This window comes from Suncus etruscus, chromosome 7 (assembly GCF_024139225.1).
Source record: "Suncus etruscus isolate mSunEtr1 chromosome 7, mSunEtr1.pri.cur, whole genome shotgun sequence".
In the NCBI taxonomy this organism is placed as follows: Eukaryota; Metazoa; Chordata; class Mammalia; order Eulipotyphla; family Soricidae; genus Suncus; species Suncus etruscus.
The window spans coordinates 113,539,751-113,564,112 of record NC_064854.1 but is presented as its reverse complement, the minus strand read 5'-3'; the positions used below and the strand labels follow the sequence as shown (position 1 = coordinate 113,564,112).

At 40.8% G+C, this 24,362-nt stretch overlaps 1 protein-coding gene and 1 non-coding gene across 3 annotated transcripts in view; one reads left to right on the top strand and one right to left on the bottom strand.

The window, feature by feature from the left end:
- The window catches only part of PTPRG (protein tyrosine phosphatase receptor type G), an 837,085-nt gene that overhangs the window by 43,185 nt on the left and 769,538 nt on the right, over positions 1 to 24,362 (top strand). The gene's annotated exons all lie outside the window — the stretch shown is intronic.
- Positions 16,796 to 16,902, bottom strand: LOC126014524 (U6 spliceosomal RNA). The gene has a single exon (XR_007497571.1). It is a non-coding gene; the product is annotated as a U6 spliceosomal RNA (small nuclear RNA).

Genomic DNA, 24,362 nt, shown 5'->3' with positions numbered 1-24,362 from the left:
CTACACTGTATCTTCTCATTTCCTCAGATGGTAATTTACTGTCTGAGTGAATATTTGGGCTTTTGGTGGGGAGCCCTCCCAAGCAGGACCTGGGACCAAGATGGGAGCACTCTGAGTGATGCTTAGCTGTGTAGCCATAACTCAGTGCTCAAGCATACCAAATGCAGTGTTCTTCAGGCCTAGCAGTATGTAGGGGCCTCCAGGTTTGTACCTGCCAGTGCTCAGGCAGCTGGAGGTTGAATTTACCTCTAGTCCTTGGAGATATTTCTCTGGTCTCTGGTCATCTAAAAAAAAACAAAGTGAAAAAGAGCTTCAGTGGAATGTTTTCAAGTCTGCATTCAGAAACATATTTTGGAAAATGTTTGCAAATTGCAAATGAAATCTTGCTTGGAAACTCATTATATGTAAAGCAGTACTAAAAAAAGATCTCTAGCACAGTGGGTAGGTCATTTGCCTTGCACACAGCTGACCTGGATTCGATCTCCAGCAACCCATATGGTCCCCTGAGCCTACCAGGAGTAATTTGTGAGTACAGTGCCAAGAGAAACCCTTGAGCAATATTGCCCCCGCCCCCCAATTTTTGTTAGACTAACAAATGGTTTCTGATAAATATCAACCATCTCCTTGGTTGAGCTCTCTAATTCAGAATATATTCGGAGAAAGCAATGAAAAGCCTTAATAAGAGCATGTTTGCCATTGTTGAGAATTTTGGCACCGAAAAGACAAATCGAACATGCATTGATAATATATTCTTTGAAAAAAATTCTCTGTGAATGCAAATCGATATTTATGATATTGTTCTTTTGTTAATGTAGTCAACCAAGATTGAGAGCAACATGTGGACTCTCAGTTGGTGACTTGAAGATCAATGAGAATCTTCTGTAGAGATTTTAGTCTCTGTCCATGCATCCATCTGTGCTTCCTATTTGCTGGATGCTTTCTGTGGGCTTTGGAATTTCTGTGTATTTGGAAAAGTGACAAAGCAAATAATGTCTTTGGTGGAACTTCTGTTTTAGTGGGGGAAACAAACTTAAAATGCTGGAAGGTGAAGAGTTTCAGGAAAAAGACATAATTATTTGGAGAAATTTTGAGTTGAGTAGGTGCCCCCTTTCCAAATACTCCTACAGGAAAAACTTGACATTGAGTCAAGGAGGAAGTGAAGTGAAACATGTCATAACGCTGGACAGGCAATTGCTGCATAATCTTACTTCTATCATCGGTACATGGTAGCCCTATCAAAACAGGTAATGTTATACAATTAGAGCAAGGCTAAAAATGCTATGCCATCAAGTGGTGGAATGCTACTGTTTGCAAAGGGTCTGAGATGCAGCTAGCTAATTGGACAACTGTCTTTCTGTGACTGTTAATGGAACCTTCGTGGGCTTCTTTTTCAGGCTTCCTATGGCCTTTTGCCAGCCTGTAGATGCCAGAAGGGTCAAGGCTGTAATCTGTCTTGCTCACTTGGGTCTCGTGAGTGCCTAGCTCATCATGTTGCTCATTATACGTGTGTTGATTGAATAAGAAGGATCCAGTCTGGAACTTGCTTGTAATTCAGAGGAAGGGTCACATCTGCAGGCCGATGGTGATAGATGAACACAGCTCATAGAGAAATAAGACCTGCTTGCTCATGATAGTACCAGGTAAGCAGTTTTGAGTAAGAATTGTGAAGCTTGCCCTTGTAGGGCTCCAGGGTGCTGCCTCACGAACATGGGCTTCTAATTTTCTCTGAGGGTCACACTAAATAGGCCATTGTTCATCAAGGAGAAGGGAAATTGATTTCAAATTACTCCTGTATTGGTTAAAAACCGAACTGCCACAAATGCTTTATGGGATCAGGGAAAAGATAGGCCCAGGGTTTTAGCTTCACTAAAACCTGGTTAATTAACTGAACACTGTCTATTACTACTTGACAGCAAGCGTGACCCCCTCTTCTGCAGAGGGGCTTAGTTTTGAAGACTGAACCTCCAAGGCCAGGTGTCGTGTAGACCTGTGAGGGTACAGGATTTATGCTTTTCTGCTCTCTGCTTCTCTTCCACTCTTATCATTTTTCCCAGGCCTTCACGGTACGTTGGAACCTGCTTGTGCTGGATTGTGAAAGTGTTCGTTATATTTTTGAGAAATTTATTAGCTGCTTATTAAAAGATCTTTCAAAGAACAAAAATAATGTAAACTGATGGCAAAAATCATCTTTAATAAATATGGCAAACCCACTCCTTTCTCATTAGTTAAGCTCATTTATTATTTATGTCCTTGAGCTGCTGACTATTGCATATCCCTTTCCTGCTTCACACTGAGTGCTGCTTCCTTGGTACTTTAAAATTCACTGGTAGGAATCTTTCCAAATGCTCCAAACCCAGTATTGGATGGTAAACACTTTTGATTACTGGGGCTTTCTCTGTGATAGCGGTAGTTCCGTGGCTATAATAACAAAGGACCACAAACTTGGTGACTCTAAAAAGTAGTATGTGTTATTTCTTTTTTGGAGGCTAAAAGTTCAAGAACAAGGTGTTTGCTAGGTTAGTTCCTTTGTTGGAAGCTCCCATGGAGACTGTACTTTACAATTTCTCCCTTCTTATCCTTGACATTCATTCCTTGGCTTTCAGCATTGGAGTATCTGATTTCCTCTTCACTCCTCACATGCTCCCACGCTTGTGTAGTCACCTGGCCACCTTCTTTCTGGGTCTCTCTCACTCCTTAATAAGGACATCCTAGTCAGACTGAATCACTGATCTTTCCTGTTGGATTACTGGTCCTACCCTAATCAATATTCATACTCCACCCTAGGGTGTGATCTGGTGATGAGAGTATTATTATTCCCAATTTGGTATTCCTCTCCTACCCAAGGGTGTGACCTTGTTTTCCACAATAAAAGCAAGGGGTCTGAGGAAGGTAGGCGCTCATTCTTTGGTCTTCTTCCACTAAGCTGCTTTCCTTCTTAGAAGCAGAAAGTTTGGGTGGTTGAATTCCTTGCTTGAGTGCTGATTTCCTGAACCTGTTCTTGTACCTTTTCACTGTGTGGATTATTTCCTGTATCAACATTTCCTTCCAGACCAGCATCTCACCAGACCCTCTGTTTGGAGCCTTAGGCTCCACAGGCACTTTCTATTGCAGCATGACATCACCTAAGCATATTACCTTTGTGATGACTAAAGAAGGCCACTTTGAGGGAGGGAGGAGTTCAGATTTCATCTTTTTGTTGGAGGACACAGCTCATCTTCCAGCGACCTTATACTGCTTGTCTGGACACCTTGCCTTTGTGAGCTCAAGTTATAAAAACAAACAAACAAGTACATATTTACACACTAGGTTTACTAGGTTTCTATTTCTCTACCATGCTTTCATTTTTCCCCTGCAAATTCTCATCTAACTTTCTGTTACCTTGGAATGTAAATGACTGTTATTTCCACTTAACAAAGAAGGATTCAGGGGCTAGGCAAATAAATTGGAGTAATTGTGTTAGGTAATATATTCTGTATTGGAATCTCAATGCTACTGCCTTTTGTCAACTAGCTCTGGAGAACTCCCCCAATCAGCCCCATTCATTCGCTATGTCAAATTTGCTGGGAGGTTTTAGTGTGGTAAAGTAGGAGATCTTATTGTTATAAAACTTCTTGTAGAATCAGATATCAAGTCGTGTGCCCTTCTATATGTAGTCCCTATTTAATTTAATTTTTGCCAGGAGGACAAGTGGCTCTTTTCAGGCTTACTCTTGAGTCTGTGTTCAAGGATCACTCCTGGCATTACTCAGAACTGCTTTATGGAACATACTGTGATTTGTAAATATGTGGGAACAGCTGAGTTCTTGGAACTAGAAGGCTTAAAAATATTTTTTTCCTTCTGTTTTTTGAGCCACACATGGCTTACTCCTGGTGGTTTGCTGGGAATTAAAACTGGTTGGCTTCATGCAAGGGAAATGCCTTCCTTATTTTTTGTTCTATCTTTTTAGCTCCAGAACTAGAAGGCTCTGAGCCTTCCACGCAATTAGTAAAATTGTATGTTCTCCCCACTCTGTCTCTGCCATTTTCCTAGTGGAAAAGAAAGAATCCATCTGGCTTTTTTTTTCCCCTACTGGTGTGTAACGGAACACCACAAAAACAAAGACTTCAAACAATACAAATTAATTTTATCACAGTTTCCATGGTTCATAAGTTAGGAATGACTTGGGTCCAGGCTGAAATCACGTTGTAGGCCAGACTGTGATTTCATCACAAATCCCTCTTCAAGGCTGGCTGGAAGCTGGCACTATTTAGTTCTTTGTAATTGTGGGAGAAAGGCCCCAGCTTTTCAAGACTGTCTGCCTTTGCTATTGTATTTCCATGTTTTGCAGCAGGAAGATTTACTAATTCAAGAACAAGGAGGGAACCCCTGCTGGTTCAGTTTGCCTTAAAAAAAATGTGCAGATTAGGTCAGGTAATAGGAAATGGGGAGTAATTCCTTTTTCATTAATAAATTCAATCTGGCACGTACTATCAGTGGCTCACATTTTGGATGTGGCTTAATTAACACAAATTGCAGTGCCAACATCAGTGTGTTCGATTAAATCCTACTGATCATGGACATTAATTATATCCACAAAATACCTTTACCTTTGCCATTTTTTATGGCTAGAAGAAAACCAGAAGTTCCATTCATATTCAAGGAGAAAGAATGCTTCCTGGGATGGTAGTGATGATGGTAGAGGTGATTTTGTGTGTGTGTGTGTGTGTGTGTGTGTGTGTGTGTGTTTGGGGGCTTGCACATGAGTTCTGTTAATATTCGAGGAAAGAGAATGCTTCTGGGGAGTTGTATTGGTAGTAGTAGTCGTTTTTGTGTACATGCATGCACCGAATGCTCTTATTTTCTCTTTTATTGGCTAGGGATGTCTACATGATACTTAACCAAATCATGGTGTGAGGACACTGACTGCCTAAACCATGACTGGCTTTGGATGGTTAGTCTTTGAGATCAATGGAAAGTTTTTACATTAGGGCTATAGAGATAGTTCATTTGATAAGATGCTTGCAGAGCCTGAAGTAATCCCTAAGCAGAAACAAACAAACAACAGAGTTTTGGCTTTCGATTCTTTGCATAGAATCCCAGTTCTCGGAGCACTCTACTTTGATACTTTTATTATTTGTGATTTATTCCTATTTCCTTAAAGTTTTCTTTGGTGCCAGAGCTTGAACCCATGCTCTCAAACATGCAAAGTATATTCTTCTACTGAACTACATTCCTGGCACCTACTCAAATATGCTTTTTTGGGTGGGCGGGGGGGGGGGGGGAGAAAGGGCACACTTGCCAATGCTAAGGGTTTTTTTTTTTTGGCCCAGGGCTAAGGGATCACTCTCTCCAAATGTAGTCCAAGGGAGTGAACCAGGTTGGCTTCATGCAATCAAGCACTCTTCCTACCTGTTTTTTTTTTTGTTTGTTTTTGTTGTTGTTGTTTGTTTTGTGCTACATCCAGCTGTGTTTAGGGTTGACTCCTTGCTTTACTCTCAGAGATCCCTTCTGGTGGATTCTGGAGTACTGGAGATTCTATTTAGATTGACTATGTGCGAGACAAGCACCCTACCTTGCTAGTCTATGTCTCTGATTCCACTTAAACATTTGTAAGTAATTACAGGCTGGGGTTGAGGTTCATTGCTTAGAGCATATGTTTTGCATGTCTGAAGGCCTGGGTTCTATTGCTGGCACTGCAAGGAAAAAATTTATTTCAAAAAGTTAAGAAGCATTGTCCTGAATATTTAGTTTGAAGAAGGAGTGGACAAAAATAAGCATGTAGACTTTACTGATATTGTGACGGTAGGGTATATTTAGTTAAGCATCCATTCTTATTTTTATTTTTTTGGTTTTCGGGTCACACCCGGCAGCGCTTGGGGGTTACTCCTGGCTCTATGCTCAGAAATTGCTCCTGGCAGGCTCAGGGGATCATATGGGATGCCGAGATTAGAACCACCAACTTTCTGCATGCAAGGCAAACGCCTTACCCCCACGCTCTCTCTCAGACCCCCATTCTTATTTTTTGTTGAACTTTTTCTGTGGCTGGTTTTATTTACCCACAGGTAACATTTTGTGTGTGAGAGACCACATTCACAGAACTTGATGATAAAATAGTATTATAATTGTTGTATTTTGTTATTAGTGGTGGCTATTAACTTCTTTTTTTTTTTTGTTTGTTTGTTTTTGTTTTTGGTTTTGGGCCACACCCGGCATTGCTCAGGGATTACTCTTGGCTATCTGCTCAGAAATAGCTCCTGGCAGGCATATGTCCCATATGGTCCCCCGGGATTCGAACCAACCACCTTTGGTCCTGGATCAGCTGCTTGCAAGGCAAACACTGCTGTGTTATCTCTCCAGGCCCAGCTATTAACTTCTTAATGCATATAAATTCCTAACTTACAGATAAATAATCATAGGTAAGACTGGATAGGTAAGAATAGTCTACGTAGGGTTTGATGCTGTATGCAGCCACAGGAGTCTTAAAATGTTTGTTCTGTGAATAAATTTATAATTTAGGCATGGATGGATCCAGATCCTGAAATTATATATCCTGTCTCTTTCTTCATCTCTCCTCTCTCTTCTTCTCCCTCCTTCTTGCTAGCTCTTAATAGATGCCACCCTCATTTCTTACATATTATCAAATACGTTATTTGATATCTTATACTTATATATATATATATATGGTATATAAATAAGTCAATATTAAAAAAAATTATTTCGGTAGAAGTTTGGACCTAGCAGTGGTTGGGTAGGGAGTAGGGTTCACTCTTGGCAGGGCTCAGAGGAGTATTCAGAGCTGAGCGTTGAACCCAGGCACCTCACATGCAAAGAGCATGTTTATCAGCTCTCTTGAGCCATCTAGACTCACAACCTCTTATTACTTTCATTTTGGGGGCGAAGAGAGGAGCAGCTAATTTTTTTAAATAAATTCTTTTTTTTTTGGTTTTTGCGTCACACCCGGCAGCGCTCAGGGGTTACTCCTGGCTCTATGCTCAGAAATTGCTCCTGGCAGGCTTGGGAGACCATATGGGATGCCAGGAACCACTGTTCTTCTTTATGCAAGGCCTTACCTCCATGCTATCTCTCTAGCCCTAAATAAATAAGTTCTTGAATTGAATCACTGTGAGATACGCTGTTATAAAATTGCTCATGGTTGAGTCTTAGGCATGCAATGTACAATACCCTTCACCAGTGCACATTTCCTGCCACCATTATCCCCAGTTTTCCTCCCTGCTCTTCCTCCTCTCCCCCCCCCCCCCCATACACTGACAACCACTTATTTCTAAAGAGAGGAACTCTTCCCCGGTCTAGATAGTTTGTCTTATTATTGGTTTTCAAGACTGGTTTCACACTCAACTGGCTGTACTAACAGGGCAGGTTCAACCTCTATCTCTGCTCCTGTGATTGAAGCAGGCCCTGAAACACCCACTGCAGCCAGGGACTGATTTTTTTTTCCCTTTAAAAGAGCATATTTGCCAAAAAATGAGGAAGCAACATTGAGCTGATGAGAAAAGCCAAGGTCACTGTGGTATAATTTCAGGGGTTTATGTAGAATGCTTGTCTTTCTGTTCAGAGTTGGTGGAATGGAGGAGTATGGATGACTCTTCGTGAGATCAAAGCTTGGCATTTCCTTATTTTAGTGTAAACCCTGTTTATAAGGTTTTTATTGTTTATTGTTTTTTCACATCATAAAATTTTTATTTGATTAAAGAGCCATGATTTACACAGTTATTTATAGTTGTATTATAGGCAAACAATATTTCTACACAAACCAAACCATACCAACAGTGTCACCATCCCTCATCAAAGTTCTGATGCTCCCTCCCTACCACTTCACCACCTTCTACTTTGACAGACACACTTCTAAGTTTTGTGGTGTCGTTTAGATCTCATGTTTTCAATGTTGTTGATTCTGTGTGTTTTACATAGAACTATACCACTCCCACTCTCCCACTTCACCGGCATAACTGAGCTCCCTGGTATCCCAGTTCTTCTCTCTTTTTTTTGTTTTTGTTTTTTTGGGCCACACCCATTTGATGCTCAGGGGTCACTCCTAGCTAAGCGCTCAGAAATCGCCCCTGGCTTAGGGGGACCATATGGGATGTCAGGGGATCGAACCGGGGTCCTTCCTTGGCTAGCGCTTGCAAGGCAGACACCTTACCTCTAGCGCCACCTCATCAGCCCCAGTTCTTCTCTTTCTTTTCTTCTTCTTTTTTTTTTTTTTTTTTGGTTTTTGGGCCACACCCTGTGACGCTCAGGGGTTACTCCTGGCTATGCGCTCAGAAGTTGCTCCTGGCTTCTTGGGGGACCATATGGGACGCCGGGGGATCGAACCGCAGTCCGTCCTAGGCTAGTGCAGGCAAGGCAGGCACCTTACCTCCAGTGCCACCGCCCGGCCCCCTTCTTTTCTTCTTTTAATCCTTGATGATTTTTCTTCTCTTTCTACCATGAAGATCATGGTACGTATCTATCTACAGACCATCTCATTGCAAACTTAAGGATAGAAAGGAGGATAAAATGACAAATAGTTATAATTTAATCTATGAAATAAAACATCATTTCTTGGGCAATGTAAAATAAAGCATTATGTCTTTGAACATCTTTTTTTCTTTTTCAGTTTTTGGATCACACCCGGTGATGCTCAGGGGTTACTCCTGGCTATGTGCTCAGAAATGGCTCCTGGCTTGGGGGACCATATGGGAAGCTAGGGGATTGAACTGGTCACACCTGATGATGCTCAGGGGTTACTCCTGGCTTTGCGCTCAGAAATTTCTCCTGGCTTGGGGGACCTTATGGAATACCTGGAGATTGAACTGAGGTCCGTCCTAGGTTAGTGTGTGCAAGGAAAATGCCCTACTGCTTGTGACTCCGCTTCGGCCCCTACATCTTGATTTGTGTTTAAATCTTAGCCTTCTACTTTCTAGCTTGATGATATTGTTGTATGATCTCAGTACTTCAATTTCATGCTCTGTAGAAATGGTGATAGCATATGCCTCTAAAACTTATCCTGGGAATTAAATAAGTACTGAGGTTCAGTATGAACTGCTGGGTAGAATGCCTAACATATAGTTGTTTCTCCATAAAATCAGCAAGTAGCATCATTGTCGTGCTCTGAACAGTGTTGTGGCAGCACCCAGAGCATCAAGTTGTCAAAACAAGTTTGTGACTCTGTGTACATACAAACATTTTAATGGCTCTAGAGAGAAGAATATGGCTTTCCTCTGCGAACCTCTGTTACTTTGAGAAACCATTGAATTTGCATAATAATTGAGAAGGGTCCACCATGTGTAATTTAGTGTTGTGGACTCCACTGTAGGCAGACAAATCTGGTTTGAAATTCCTTCATTACCATTATCAGCTGTGTAAATCTTTTTCTTTTTTCCAGATAAGTTCTTTAATTGAATCACCATGAGATACAGTTACAAAGTTCTTCACCAGTGCACATTTCCCATAAAGTAATATCCCCAATTTCCCTCCTGTCCTCCCTGCCTGCCTCTGTGGCAGACATTTTTCTTCTCTCTCTGTCTCTCTGTCTCTGTCTCTCTGTCTCTGCCTTTGTCTCTCTCTCTCTCCTCTCTTTCTCTTGATACCCAAATGATATCATGGCCATCACTTTATCTACTTTCAGTACTCAGTCCTTGTCCACAGTGATCATTTCCAACTATCCTTGTCATAATGGTTCCTTCTCTAACTGCACTCCCCTTCTATTTTTGGCAAGCTTCCTACCATAGACTGGTTCTCATCTATTGTCTCTGGATATTATTACCATACTATTTCTTTTTTATATTCCACAAATGAGTGCAATCATTTTATGTCTTACCCTCTACCTATGACTCATTTTGCTCAGCATAATATTCTCTATATCTATATCCATGTATAAGCAAATTTCATGTCTTCATTTCTCTTAACAGCTGTAAACTATTTCATATGTAGATATATTACTGGGTTTTCTTTGGTGTTTTTGTTTGTTGTTTGTTTGTTGTTTCGGGGCCATACCTGGTGGCTCTGAGCTCAGAAATAGCTTTTGGCAGGCTTGGGGATTGAACCTGGATCAGACTTGGGTCTGCCACGTGCAAATCAAATTCCCGACAACTGTGCTTTCATTACGGCCCCATCACTGTTTTTTATACACTCATCTGTTCTTGGGTACTTGGATTGTTTCCAGATTCTGACTGTTGTCAATAGTGCTGTAATGAGCATAGAATTGTAGAGAGCTCTTCTGCATTATGTTTTTGGAACCCTAGGGTATGTATTTTTAGGAGCAGTATTGCTGCATCATATGGGAACTCAATTCAATTCCTAGTTTTTTGAGGAATGTTCATATTGTTTTCCAAAAAGTCTGGACCAGTATATATCTCCACCAGCAGTGAATAAGAGTCCCTTTCTCCTCTAATCTGTGGCAGCACTGGGCTGTTATTTATTTATTATTTTTCATTGTGTACCAGTTCATGAGTCTTCTTTAAAGACTGGATAAAATGCCACATGCAATCAGAAGTCAGATCAAATCATACTCTTTGGGATTCATTAACACTGAGTTGTCTGGAACCAGATACTAGCCCAATGCATTAAATATCCTAAATGCCCTAATGCCCTAAATCTGAGATGGCACTGAATGTATTTTTGGGGGCCACACCCAGTGATACTCAGGTGTTACTACTATTCCTGGCTATGTGCCCAAAAATTGCTCCTGGTGAGGGGGACCATACCGGATGCCGGGGGGATTGAACCCAGATCCATCCTGGATCAGCAGCGTGCAAGGCAAACGCCCTATGGCTGTGCTATCACTCTGGCCTCACTGAACGGATTTTTAAGTAAAGTCTTTGTTGTATACATATGCCTGGGAAGCAGACTAAGAGAAGAATGACCCTGGTACATTTCTAGGTCCCATGAACTATTAATAAAGAATCCCTTCTCTGATGCTGGACTGTGGTGGGCTGGTTCAACACTGATTTAGATTACATGAAGGAAAGCTTTTATCTTTTGTCTTTACTTGGATCCTTTGCTTTTGGCCATTGACATGATTATCCAGGATGACACTGGATCCTTTTGAAGTGAAGGCAGGTACTGGGGTAGAGAAACAGCATCTATTACATCTTTCATGGGAGTTGGGAATGAAGAGTGATGAGCTAACCATGTACTGACCATGAATGGCTTGATGTCAGTTTTAGCCTGTAAATGATACTGAGACTTCTGGTAGATATTTACATTGACAATAACACACCTATATTCTTTTCCTTTTTGAAAATTATTCTTCTGGTTGATAAACCTGAATTAAGGATCGTATTTAACATAATCCTAAAATTTTCAGGGACTCTGTTTAACCGCGGTTCTCTGTGAAAGTAAAGTCAGTTGGAATCACATTCCTATCTCTAAACATTCCAGACATTTCTTTTTTATTTTAAATAGGTGTCATTGCATTTTTCAAAAAATGCTTTCTTATTTCTACAAGTCTGTACTGATTGTTTTTTCCAGTTGATTAAAAATTGAAGATTGCGGGCCCGGAGAGATAGCACAGCGGCGTTTGCCTTGCAAGCAGCCGATCCAGGACCTAAGGTGATTGGTTCGAATCCCGGTGTCCCACATGGTCCCCCATGCCTGCCAGGAGCTATTTCTGAGCAGACAGCCAAGAGTAACCCCTGAGCAGCGCCGGGTGTGACCCAAAAACCAAAAACCAAAAAAAAAAAAAAAAAAAAAATTGAAGATTGCAGGGCCAGAGAGATAGCATGGAGGTAGGGTGTTTGCTTTGCATGCAGAAAGACAGTGGTTTGAATCCCGGCATCTCATATGGTCTCCCCAAGCCTGCCAGGATAAATTTCTGAGTGTAGAGCCAGGAGTAACCCTTGAGCGCTGCATGGTGTGACCCCCCCCAAATAAAAATTGAAGATTGTTATTTTTTTTATTTGTTTGTTTGTTTGTTTTGTTTTTTTTTTTGTTTTTGGGCCACACCCTGTGACGCTCAGGGGTTACTTCTGGCTATGCGCTCAGAAGTTGCTCCTGGCTTCTTGGGGGACCATATGGGACGCCGGGGGATTGAACCGCGGTCCGTCCTAGGCTAGCGCAGGCAAGGCAGGCACCTTACCTCCAGCGCCACCGCCCGGCCCCGAAGATTGTTATTTTTAAAATGCAAACAAGATTCTCTTTATTACATGAAAATATTTGGAATGATGGGAATCGAACCAGGTCGGTCCTGGGTTGGCAGCATGCAAGACAAATGCTCTACTGCTGTGCTATCTTCCCGGCTCCAAATTAACATTTTTTTCCCCCTCTTATTACTTACACAGGTAAATTTGGCCACACGGAATTTATATTCACATTTAAGTATGTTTTTGTCTGATCTGTTTTGGAGAGGCAGTGAAGCATATGGCTCTGCCACCTACTGGATACGGGTCTTTGACAAGTTACTTTGTGTTTTGTACCTCAGTTTTAAAATTTATAACATCAAAGGAATTACAGTGCTATCTTGTTGGGAAGTAAGGATTAGGGATTTAATAAATGAGTCCATGTAGAGTATTTGAAATACTACTGGGCACTTGCTATGTTAAGTCATGTGTATTTACTACAAGGCATTGTCACTGTAATTTGCAGTTTGCAGAGCCACCAGTGGCTTCATCATTGGGCTTTATTAAGAGATTTCTGAAGACCTGGGTCACTTGGTAGATGTAGGATCACTGTCTCATAGATTACAAGTGATTTATTGCTGGATATGAAGAATAGCCCTGGGAGGTAATTGTGGTAGAAGGTATCTCCACAGGGCAAGGCTGCTGGCTGTAGCCAGCAGTGTTTATAGCAGATGGATAAAGAGATTATAGTGTGTTTACCTAGATGAGATTGCCTGTACTAAGGGTGATAATAAGTAAAGGGAACTGATTGTTAACTTAAGAGCTCAACACTAAAGCATGCAACATTGGATAAGATAAACATTTCTCTGTTAAGTGACCATTTTTTACAAAGGCAGTATTTCACTTGTTTTACCCATTTAGTTTTACCCATTACTTATTTCTCTCAGTCTCTGAGGTTTGTTTTTTTTTTCTGAATAGCATAGAAGAACTTAGAGTTTGAAATGGAAATGCAGCTCATTTTTGAAAGTTTAAAGCAGGGGTCCTCAAACTACAGCCCACAGATCACATGTGACCTGCTGAGAGCATTTATATGGCCCACCAGGTGCTTTTGCCGCTGCTGCCTGTTCTGCTTAGCCGCCAACTTGTCTCAGGCCTGCAGTGTGCTTGTATGGCATGTGCACATCACCCCCTGACTCTCTCAGTCTTGAGGAGGGGTCATCAAACTACAGCTTGCAGGCCACTATTATTTATAGTTTTTTTTTTTTTAACTATAATCTAGTACCCCAACAGTCTAAGGGACAGTGATTTGGCCCACTATAAAAAGTTTGAGGACCTTTGGTTGAAAGTATAGGATTAGTGCCAGTGAAGTGTAGTGTAGTCTGGACTATATTGTGCGCGCGCTCTTGTGTGTGTGTGTGTGTGTGTGTGTGTGTGTGTGTATTTGGTGAGGCTGGAGGGTGGGCATAGCTGATGATATTCAAAGGTTACTGCTGGCTTTGCACTTTGGAATTACTGCAGGTGGTGCTTGGCGGAACATGTGGGATACCAGAATTAGACCTGGGTTGGCCATGTAAAAGTTAACTGCCCTATCCCTGTGCTATATCTTCAGTCCCTGGATTAGCGCTTGGATATTGTGTTTTACTGGGAACTTGTTGACTTTAAAAAAAAATCTCAGACTCAGTCTTTTCTGTAAAGTGGTTTAACTGGGGCTGGAGAGTTATCCCAGTGGACTGAGTACCTGCTTTCCAGTCAGAAGGCCATGTTTGATCATTATAGCATAACATGGTCCCTTCAGCATTCTGGGATTGGATCCCAACATCTCCAGGAGTGGGCTACAATTTTAAAAAGGTGAGCTAATGATCCCCAGGTGCTAATTATGCATATCCAGTGGAATTCCATATGTTAAGTGTCCAGCCCTGTGGCTTCCTCATCTCTTTCTACCACCACCTTCTTGGGTTATATTTTAGGAACATATCTGGAAGTGCTCAGGGACCCATATGTGGTATTTGGGGTTGAACCTTGGGTTATATTTTAGGAACATATCTGGAAGTGCTCAGGGAACCATATGTGGTATTTGGGGTTGAACCTGTGTCAGCTCATGCAAGGCAAGAACCTAACCTGCTGTTGTACTTTTTTGGCCTTCCTCATCTCTTGTTTTCATCTTCCTGTTCCACTTCTAACCACATAGTGGCAACCAAGTTAACTCACAGAGAGGCTTTGGTTGGACCTTGTGGGTGGTTGGGGTCATTTCTGCTGTGTGACATCAAAAGGAAGTTTATTTAGGAGGAAACACTAATTTTTAGGAACTACATACATTGTTTTAGTGAGTCTTTAGTATATTTGGAGCTATTTTCCTGAAATGTGTGCATAAGTTAAGACAAAATTTGGCAAACTTTTTCAAGTGCAAAATCAGATAGTAGATATTTCTTTGGCTTTGCAGATCATATATCTCCCTTGTGCCTACTTGTTGCTTTTAGCTCAAAAGTAGCCACAGACAGTATGTCATTGAATGGGCCTGGCTGGGTTCCAGCAAGGCTTTATTTATGGGCACTGAACATATTTTTCATGTATCACAATGCAATTTTCTTTGGATTCTTTTTCTAATTATTTAAAAGAGATGAAAATGGTTTCTGCTTAAAGACCAAACCAAAAGAGACAGCAGATCTCGTGTTTGTTGGCCCTATATTAATGTTTTGAAAAACCATATCCATGCAGCACTGGAAGACTCATTTTAAGATCTTGTCCAGTGACTTGAAATAGATCTTCTGTAACATTTAAAGCAACTGTGCAGTTTGACTAGATTCAGGAACTGTTTTCTTGCATGGCCTTTGCTCGCAATGAGATGCACACGAGTTTTTGCTTATTTCCAGGCAGAAATGTTAATGCTCTGAGCCCAGGTAGCTGTTGGGCATAAATTGCCTGATTACCTCTGCAAAGCTGTTAACTTACACTGCTTTTGAAAGGAACTTCAGCTTTATGCATTCTTCAGCTTATTTTGTTCCTTTGATTCCCCCCACCCCTGTGTGCTCTGCATTAACGGTGCATTAGTGTATTCTCAGTGCAACACTTTAGAGTTCTTGGAATGGGCAGAGAATAGTTAGAGCCAATAAAAGTAGGATAGTCAATGGAAAGAGCAAGATTGCCGGGTTGTAACTCATGTGAGAGAATTTGATGATACCAGCTTTGGGAGAATGGGCTCCTACTAATTCTTGTTCTGAATTTTTGGGTTCCAGGAATTAAAAAACATTTTCTTTTTGGTATGTATGATAATTTGATGGAACAGCTTCTATCTTGAACAAGATGATGACAATACATCAGTCGGCAATGTCTGCCACAGTCCCTCTGTTGCTTGTTTTCTTAGTTCACTTCTGCTTCCTTTTAGACCTGAGATGTGAGATGTCAGTAGCCACAGCCACACTGCAGAGTGCACTACACTGAGATTGTGAATGTCGAAAGAACGTTTATTCCTCCATTTTCAAAAGTGAAGAAAATCACACCCAGTAGACTTGGAAACTCAAAAATCTAGTAGCGTTCTAGCAAATGCAATTACTGGCAATAGAAAGCAAGGACTTTTCTCTCTCACTCTTTCTTTTATTTTAAGAAAAATAAACGGTGCCATTTACTTCCTGACTTAATGCAGAGAGAATGAGAAATATGCTAAAGAGGGTTTTTTTTTTTATTTTAAAGGCATAGAGCAGAGACATTCTGGAACCTTTTCATCAAGCAAATCCAGTTTCTCTTTAAGCAAAGCATCATGATTTGCCTCAATATTTAGGTATTAATATTCCCTTGTGGTTCAATCAGTTATTTGAAAATGAATTTCTTGGCACTGCTGTCACAATTAAAGACTGACGTGCTAAGGTGAAAGGGAATTTGTGTGTTTCTTAGATTGAAAGGCTGTTTTGAGTCAAATGAACATCCTCTCAAGGTTAAATTATCTGTTTAAAAACCCTCCCAATTACAGTGCCAGGTACATGTTTGATGAGATTCAGGGAGAACAAATGACTTTATCAACGGTAGAGAATGATTCTCTTTATAAGAGGAGAACTATGAAATCAGAAGGAACTGGACATCGTTACTAGGGGGAAATGGTTACATAAATGGAACAGGCAGTCTGAATAAAATGGGAGCCATTATTGGAGGTTTTGTAATGGGAGAGAGGATGGGGTGACGGAAGAGGAAAAATGAAGGAGCTGGTGTTACAGGAGGGAGGGAGCAGGGAAGATAGGGTAGGGATTGGAATTCTCCTAGTTTGTGCTTTAAAAAATACATAAAAGATCTGACCACTTGATTCTTTCTAACCCAAGAAGCTCAAGACATCTTTACCTGAAAGATGGTCTTACGGATCAGTTTTTTTAGCACAGTCATTTTAGCTTTCTTCCTTCCAGAGCAAATCTTGACTCTGGCCAATGCTGTTTTTTCTAGGCCTTTATCCTGTCTGAGATAAAATATGACAGGACTAGAGAAATAGTACAGTAGATAGGGCTTTTGCTGTGCAGACAGCTGATTAGGGTTCGATCTCCAATGCCTTTCTGTCTCCTGAGCCTGAACATAGAACCAGAAGTAAGCCCTGAGAACCACCAGGCACAGTTTCAAATAACAAACAATAAAAAAATGGGTGATTGCCTTCTGAAGTAGCTCTCCGCTTTTAGAGTTATGCTCTCATTACACATTAAACACACACACACACACAGACACACACACCCCCACCCTCAAAATGCTAGCGCTAACTTCTGGACACTCTCACCCCACACCCATTTTCATTTCACTAGCTGTAGTCTTTGTATGTCATCCTCGCACAGGGGCCATGCTAATCATCTCTGTTTCGTTCCAATTTTAGTATATATGCTGCTGAAGCGAGCACAGGAGCTGTAGTCTTTGGTCTTGCCTCAGGAGTTCCTTTGTTGACTTAGTAGGTGAGCACTGATTTACAGTCAGGCTGGTGATGTAGTCTTGCTAGATTTGCTGATTCCCCATGATAATTGAGTGAATGACCAAATCTTTCTGTGTCTGTCTCCTCATCTTTAAGTTGGGGGTCATAATAATTCTACCTGTTAATGTTTCCTCACTGTTCTACTGGAAGTTGTGGAGAGGGACACATGAAGTGAAATGTGGAAAAAATTTAGCCAACTGCTTTTGTACCTACTAGAATCTAAGATTAGCGGATGCTTGTTCTAAAGCCAAAATCATCATCATCTCTATGTTTTGGATTTTTTCTCATAGCGGCTCATTTCCCTGATGTCTTTTGGGGTGACTTTCTCCACTCACCTTTTTTGCAGAGGCCCCAGATTTGATTTCAGGCACTGCATGGGTCTATCAGGACCATTAGGAACAACTCCTGAGCACTGAGTTGGGAGTAGAGGCTCCCTTCTCCCAGAACTTTAGGTGCAACCCAACCTTCCCCCTTCCACCACCACCATAAGAAAGGTGTGTTTATGCAAGAACACAGAGCTTTTTCCCAGCTGAACTAGTCACATTGCTGAACTTCTCTATCCATCTACTTCCAGCATACAAAGACCTCTTCCTACAATAGTATAGTAGACACATCACAATTGATAAAATCTGATGACAATTTTCTAAAACCTATTTAATCATCTGACTGCATTCAAAATTAGTCCGATCATCTTCATGAAAAAAAAAAAAAAAGAGATTTTGGGGAATCATGGGAGTTCCTGAGGTTTATGGTTTATGGTTCACATCATAAACTTTTTGTTATTTTGGGTCCACATATGACTGTGCTCAGGTTTTATTCTGGGCTCTTGTTCGGAGTTTATGCTTGACATTACTCAGGGAGTAATGGAGTATGGAGAGCAAACCGAGATTGGCCACATGCAAGCCAAGCCCCTTACCTCTTATATTAGCTCTCCAGTCCCTGATCCATAGACTCTTATTAATGGTTATTACTTTTGGGCCACACTCAGTGCTGTTCAGGATTTACTTCTGGTTTGTGTGTTCAGAAATCACTCCTGATGGCTTTTGCAGGAACCATATGGAGTGCTGGGGACCATTCTACTAACTGTGTTTTATCTCTGCTCCCATTGAAGATAATAAGTGAATTATTTTGTAGATTGTCCATCAATTTGTGTGACTTGATTTATTTATTTATTTTGGCCACACCTGGTGCTGCTTAGGGGTTACTCCTGGCTCTGTGCTCAGAAATTACTCCTGGCATGCATGGGGGACCATATGGAATGCTGGGATTCGAACCACTGTTGGTTCTGGGTTGGCTGCTTGCAAGGCAAACGCCCTACCACTGTGCTATCAATCTGGCCTCCAACTTGATTTTTTTTTTTTTTTGGTTTTTTTTTTGGTTGGGGGGCACACCCTGTGACACTCAGGAGTTACTCCTGGCTATGCGCTCAGAAGTTGCTCCTGGCTTCTTGGGGGACCATATGGGACACCGGGGTATTGAACTGCGGTCCGTCCTAGGCTAGCGCAGGCAAGGCAGGCACCTTACCTCCAGCGCCACCGCCCGGCCCCTTGATTTTTTTTTTTTTAATGAGCTGATTCAGCTTTTGCCCTAGTGCAGAAATATCACACAAATAAGGTTCTTTTCCTTGCATCTTACCTGTTGGCATATGATTCATATTAGCATCATTACTGGTGATGCTAATTTTGATTCTTGGATAAAGTTAGCACCTGACTTTTTCTTTGTTAAGTGAATCTTCTTGCATCCATTTGTAATAAATAGTGAATAACTATCCTGAAACCATTCATTTTAGGTTTTGCATTTACCAGTTTGAACTAATTTCTAGTTTAGGTAGTGGGCTATTATCTGTTACAATTATTTTTTTTAATCTTTAATTTTTGGCTTTTGGGCCACGTCTGACCATGCTCAGGGGTTACTCCTGGCTTTGTGCTTAGAATTTGCTCCTGGCAGATTCGGGGGGACCATATGGGATGCTGGGAATCGAATCCAGTTTTGTCCTGGGTTGGGCGCATGCAAGGCAAACACTCTACCAGTGTGCTATCTCCCGCCCCTGATATTTTGAAATATTTTGATATTTCAGTTTCCTCTACGTTTAGGTAGTGTTAATCTGTTACTAGACTGATCCTAGCCTTTGATTCAGCAAAAGAATTGAGAAGCCCAGGCACTTTGAATCCTTTTGGAGGAAAACCATCGTTAGAAACAACTACTTTGTCTCCCAGACTCTTTCACTAAACACAACTAGGGATTATGTATGTATACATATATATGCATATGCACATATTCTTATATATTTCTGTATTTTTATGCATTAAATCACAAGTTTACTATCTGTCTCTACTTCCATTTCAGCACCACATGGTTCCATTTAGCTTTTTTTTTTTATTGGGGAAGGATGCAACTTGGATGCAGAACATGTACTTCAGCCCTTTGAACCATCTGTCTAACTCATAATTCTGTTCTTTCTCTATTTGTAACTTTCACATTTGGTAGTGAATAGAATGGGTCCCTCAATCTTGCAATATTTTTACCTACTTAAGAACTCTCTGGGCTGAAGTGATAGTACAGTGGGTAGGGTATTTGCCTTGCATGCAGCCAGCTGTGTTAGATTTCTGCCATCTTTTATGGTTCCTCATATACTACCATGAGTGATTTCTGAATGCAGAGCCAGAAGTAACCCCTGAGCATTGCTGAATTTGGGGCTTCCTCGCCCACAGCCCCAAAATAACTCATTTCATTGTAGGCCAACACCATGACATGTCTTCTGTTCTACATGGATGCTCCTATCAGCTATATAAAATCACTATGCTAATATTTACATCTGTCCGGACACTTCTCTGCCATACTTGGATGTCCTTCTGGACAGCTTTGTGCCTTTGTCAATGAAACTGACACCTATCTTCTGGGCAGAGAGTGGATCTACCCAAATTATGCAAATTGGCTAGATTTCACTCCCCCTGCTTATCTTTGTGTTACAGATCAAGGATTTAACTTTTTGTCTTTTGTTTGTTTGGGCCACACCCAGTGGTGTTCAGGATTTACTCTGGTTTCTGCACTTAGGGGTTATTTCTGGCTTGCTCTGGGACCATATGTGGTGCTATGAGCCTAACCTAACTATGTCTGTTACCTGCAAGGCAAGTGCCTTCCTTGTCTTTGGACTATCTCACCAAGAATTCAGTATTATGTGGCCAAATGACTATTCCTGACCACTCTATCTAGATAGTTAATAGGAGTTCCCATTTTTATTTGAGGAGTGGCTACATCTGGTGGTGCTCCTGGACAACTCCTGGCACAGTGCTTATTGGACATTGCCACAGTTTTGGGCAAAGGGATCATGTGATGTGGGGTTGGTACCCTATCCTCCCTCATGCAAATCATGGACTCTAGCCCTTAGAGCTCTTTCTCTGACCCTGATAGTGATGATCTCAACCCCTTTCCATGTTTTTTGAGGGGGGGGTGTTCCCCCAGTAGCTCAAAGCTTGGTGGTACCATCTGGTGTTGGGGATTAAATTCAGGCCTTGTGAAAGCATGTTTTTTAGCTATTTGAGCTGTCTCTTTGGCTCTTAAACCTATTTTGACTGAGTTGCTAAGGCTACTCTGGCAGCTGCTGCTAATGGAATCAGTGAGATTTGAGAAAGGTTGCTAGTGATAGTGAACTTCTTCTCTTCAGCCACAAGAAACTGAAAATACCTGGCTCAATAAGAGGGAAAGATGGAAAGAGGGAATGAGAAAAGGAACAGTTGGAATCTTCCGAGAAGTATTGAGTGCCTGTTCCATGTTTGTAATTGGAGACACTTTCCATCCTTTCTTTTGATACCAGAGTGACAATACCACCTTCGCTGAATCCATTCTTGAAGTCAGGGGATCTCCCTTAACAAGTCACATGACCATACCCCCAGTTAAAAGACCAGAAGTTGAAGAGTTGACAGGCAAAGGATATGAATACAGGGGCAATTCTGTATTGAAATATTGAAATATGAATATTGGGCAACTCTTGGAATTGGGTGAGGTCTTTCCAGTTAGGGTACTGGTATGAGTCACTCTTTCTACGGCTTTTGTATACAAGAATTATGGGTTTGACCTGCTGGTGGATTTACCAATTAAATGTAAGTGCAATTTAGAAGGGTGTTCCTCTCTACTTTTTCCTGCCCTTCTTATAGATAGGAAGTTTACTTTCAAGAAGATAATGTTAATCAGTTACAGAACTTCTTCCAAGAACCAGATGGCTTTCATTTCTTTCTTCTTGATTAGCTATATTAAGCTAATTGTCCAACTGAGAGAGGCTTAATTTTACAGACTTACAAGGGAGGCACGCTTATTGTTTACAGCTTTCCATCTCTCTCCTGCCTGCCTTGCCAGAGGCTTTGCTCCGATAGTGGATCCTGACTATCACACTAACACATTTAGGAAGAAGGTAGATTTTCTTGAGTCAAGTCACCACATAGATATGAAAACATTTCTCTTTAATCCTGTAACTTATAGGTGTGCTCCTGTTGTTCTCAATTCTCCATTCCCTGTTGTGTTTGTCTCCTATTAAATGGCTTTGACCCACAGCAGGAGTTTGTGTACTGGTTTCAGATAATGTCTGTAATGTTTTCAGATAATGTCTGTAATGTTCTGTAGGCAAAGGGCTGATTGTGTTGGAGACCATATTAAGGAGTGGTAATATAAAAATCACACTGAATTATAAATGTATAGGAATGCATTGTTCTAACTAATTATTAAGATTAGAGAGAAGCCAAGTGGTACTTGGTTAATCTTACTTAGTGTGGTGGAAAAGGATTTTATATCAGTGAAAGTATTATACTAAAGCTTTGTGTTTTTTTACACCGAGTAAACCTAACAGTGGCTGGAATACAGGATCAGCCATGTGCTGTGTGGAAAATGGCAGGCTTAAAAAAAGCCATTTGTATTTCTGGCAAATTGTCTTCACATAATCCACGTATTTCGAATGTGAAAGTTAAAGTATACAATGAAGTTATATCCATTAAGAAAGGGATCTTCCCTTGTTTAGAATCTAGACTTCAGCATTTGATGTGTGTGTGTGTGTGTGTGTGTGTGTGTGTGTGTGACCTACAAACATTTGAATTGTGAATTCATATTGCATTCCCTTGCAAGGATGTGCCATTTTTAATTACGACCAAAACATGGTGGGGTATTCTAAATTAGTCCTGATTATAATTGCAGATGGCAATTGAGCTTTTGGAAACTGGTTTCTTTAACTGTTAAATAAAAATTGTTTTTCTTAGTATTGGATTGCAAAAATTTAGTGCTTGCTGTTTGGGAAGGAAATACACAACTTTGGCCTCTAGTTCCATTAATCAAAATATTATGTTATAATTATATTCTCTTCAGGAGGCTTGACTCTGAAAGGCTGAAGAAATTTTTCTTAAGTCTTTTTTGCACATTTGATTAAGAGAAAAGTTTTGGCCCACAAAACGACTTTCTGGAGACTTTCTATTCATTAATATGGAAAGCTCATGCAGGTAGTATTTTCCAGGGGTTCTGCTTTGAATAGTTGTTGAATCAATGCTATAATGAAGCTTTGCGCTTTTTGATTATATAGAATAAGTGTGACTCTTAATAGAGTTTTAATGATCAAAATGATCTATCTTAGCCTGCCTCTGCAGGCAAAGAACTTTTTTTTAGTGCCATAAGAAGCTGAATGGGTATGATAGATGCTTGCCTGGGTATGCAATGGATTTATTCATGCTATCCCTTTATTCTTCAAGACATATACACTGAATAAAACCTACCTAATGATGGGTCTGATGTACAATAGATCCTTTCCCCACCACAGCTCTCATCCTCACTCCTTCAACTTGAAGGACACAGTTGATAATGTTGGCAAACATCTTAAAGGATGAGAACTGGGAGGTGGTGTGTTCATTTGGTAAAATGGGTCCAGGAATGCTTTTTAACTGTCCTACAGGGTCCAGAATTCACAGATAATAATTATTCCACAAACACTCCCATTGGAAGGCATTATCTCACTGAAAATATCAGTTGCTAGTCAATACAGAAATCCAACACTGATTAGTGTCGAACTCATGAACTCATCATTCCTCATTTTATTTCCCACTATAAAAATGGGCATGGATTTATCATGGCTCTAACCTATCATATTTATCTAATAGCATACTTTGTTAAATACAGTAGTCAAATTGGAGAGATTGTATAGTGAGTAGGGCACTTGTCTTGCACATGGCCAATGTAGGTTTGATCCTGGGCACCCCATATGGTTTCCTGAGCACTGTCAGGAGTAATTTCTGAGTGCATAGTGAGGAACAACACAACACTTGAACACCACCTGATGTGGGCACTCCCAGCAGGAAAAAAAATGCAGTAGACAAAGAAATGATGCTTTTTTTGCAAGAAATGAACAATGAAGACGGAGAGTGAAGAAGTTGCAATGGATCAGGTAAATGGTTTTAGAGAGACAAGCAAATTGGCAATGGGCCAGATACTGGATTTATTTGTTTATGAACTTGGGTTTATTGGGATTCTCAGAAATCCCAATGGTTGGAGTAGATCTCACCCTCAAATGTTAGTTCTCATCACAAAATATCACTGATGAAAATATCTTCGTGAACACCCGCAGTTGTGATATCTCCTCACACTGACTTTTGCCTAATGAAGATTGGCTGTGTTTGGCCATCATTGCTGAGTTCTGTTGTATTATGTGTATACAGCTCGGAAAATGAAGAGACTCAGGAACTAGGAATGAGTTGAATTATAAAAGGACCTTCTTGAATGGTAGCACTTGTAATGTTTTCTCCCCCCCAACTTACGTGACTGGAAAAATAAGGGAGGTGATGTTATGGGACTTATAAACAGCTGATAACAACAAGCTTCATTTACATTTTGTAGCTTGAATAACCCCACTCCTTCAAGCACATGTGTAGGGAATTGAAATTGCAGTTTGCCTATTATGTGTTGGCAGTAATCTTTCAAAAAAATTTTTATGCTTCAAAATCAGGCAGCCAACAGCAGTAGCCAGTGATATATGGGACTATTGATGTGAATTGAATTTGCAGAGGGAAAATGGGATTTGGTTGCAGTATGAACTCGTAATGAGGTGGCCCCACAGATTTGTAATGGTCAGCCATTGTTTGTGCTCAGAATGGGCTAGGAATCAAATGCCTTTCAAAGACAGACTGAAATGAAACTTGAGATTTTTTTCCCCTCTTTTTCCCCCCCCCTCTAGCTAATGGAGTGATTCCAAGGTGATGTCATTTATCTTGGCTATTGAGGGCACTAGAAGTTAACAAGTCACCCTTTTAATAGGAGTGTAGATCAGTGGGCTTTGATTCACTTTTCACCAGTAAAACTTGGAATTATATAGCAAGTATCTGCATATTTTTTAAAATTAATTGTGCGATATTCTTGTATACATC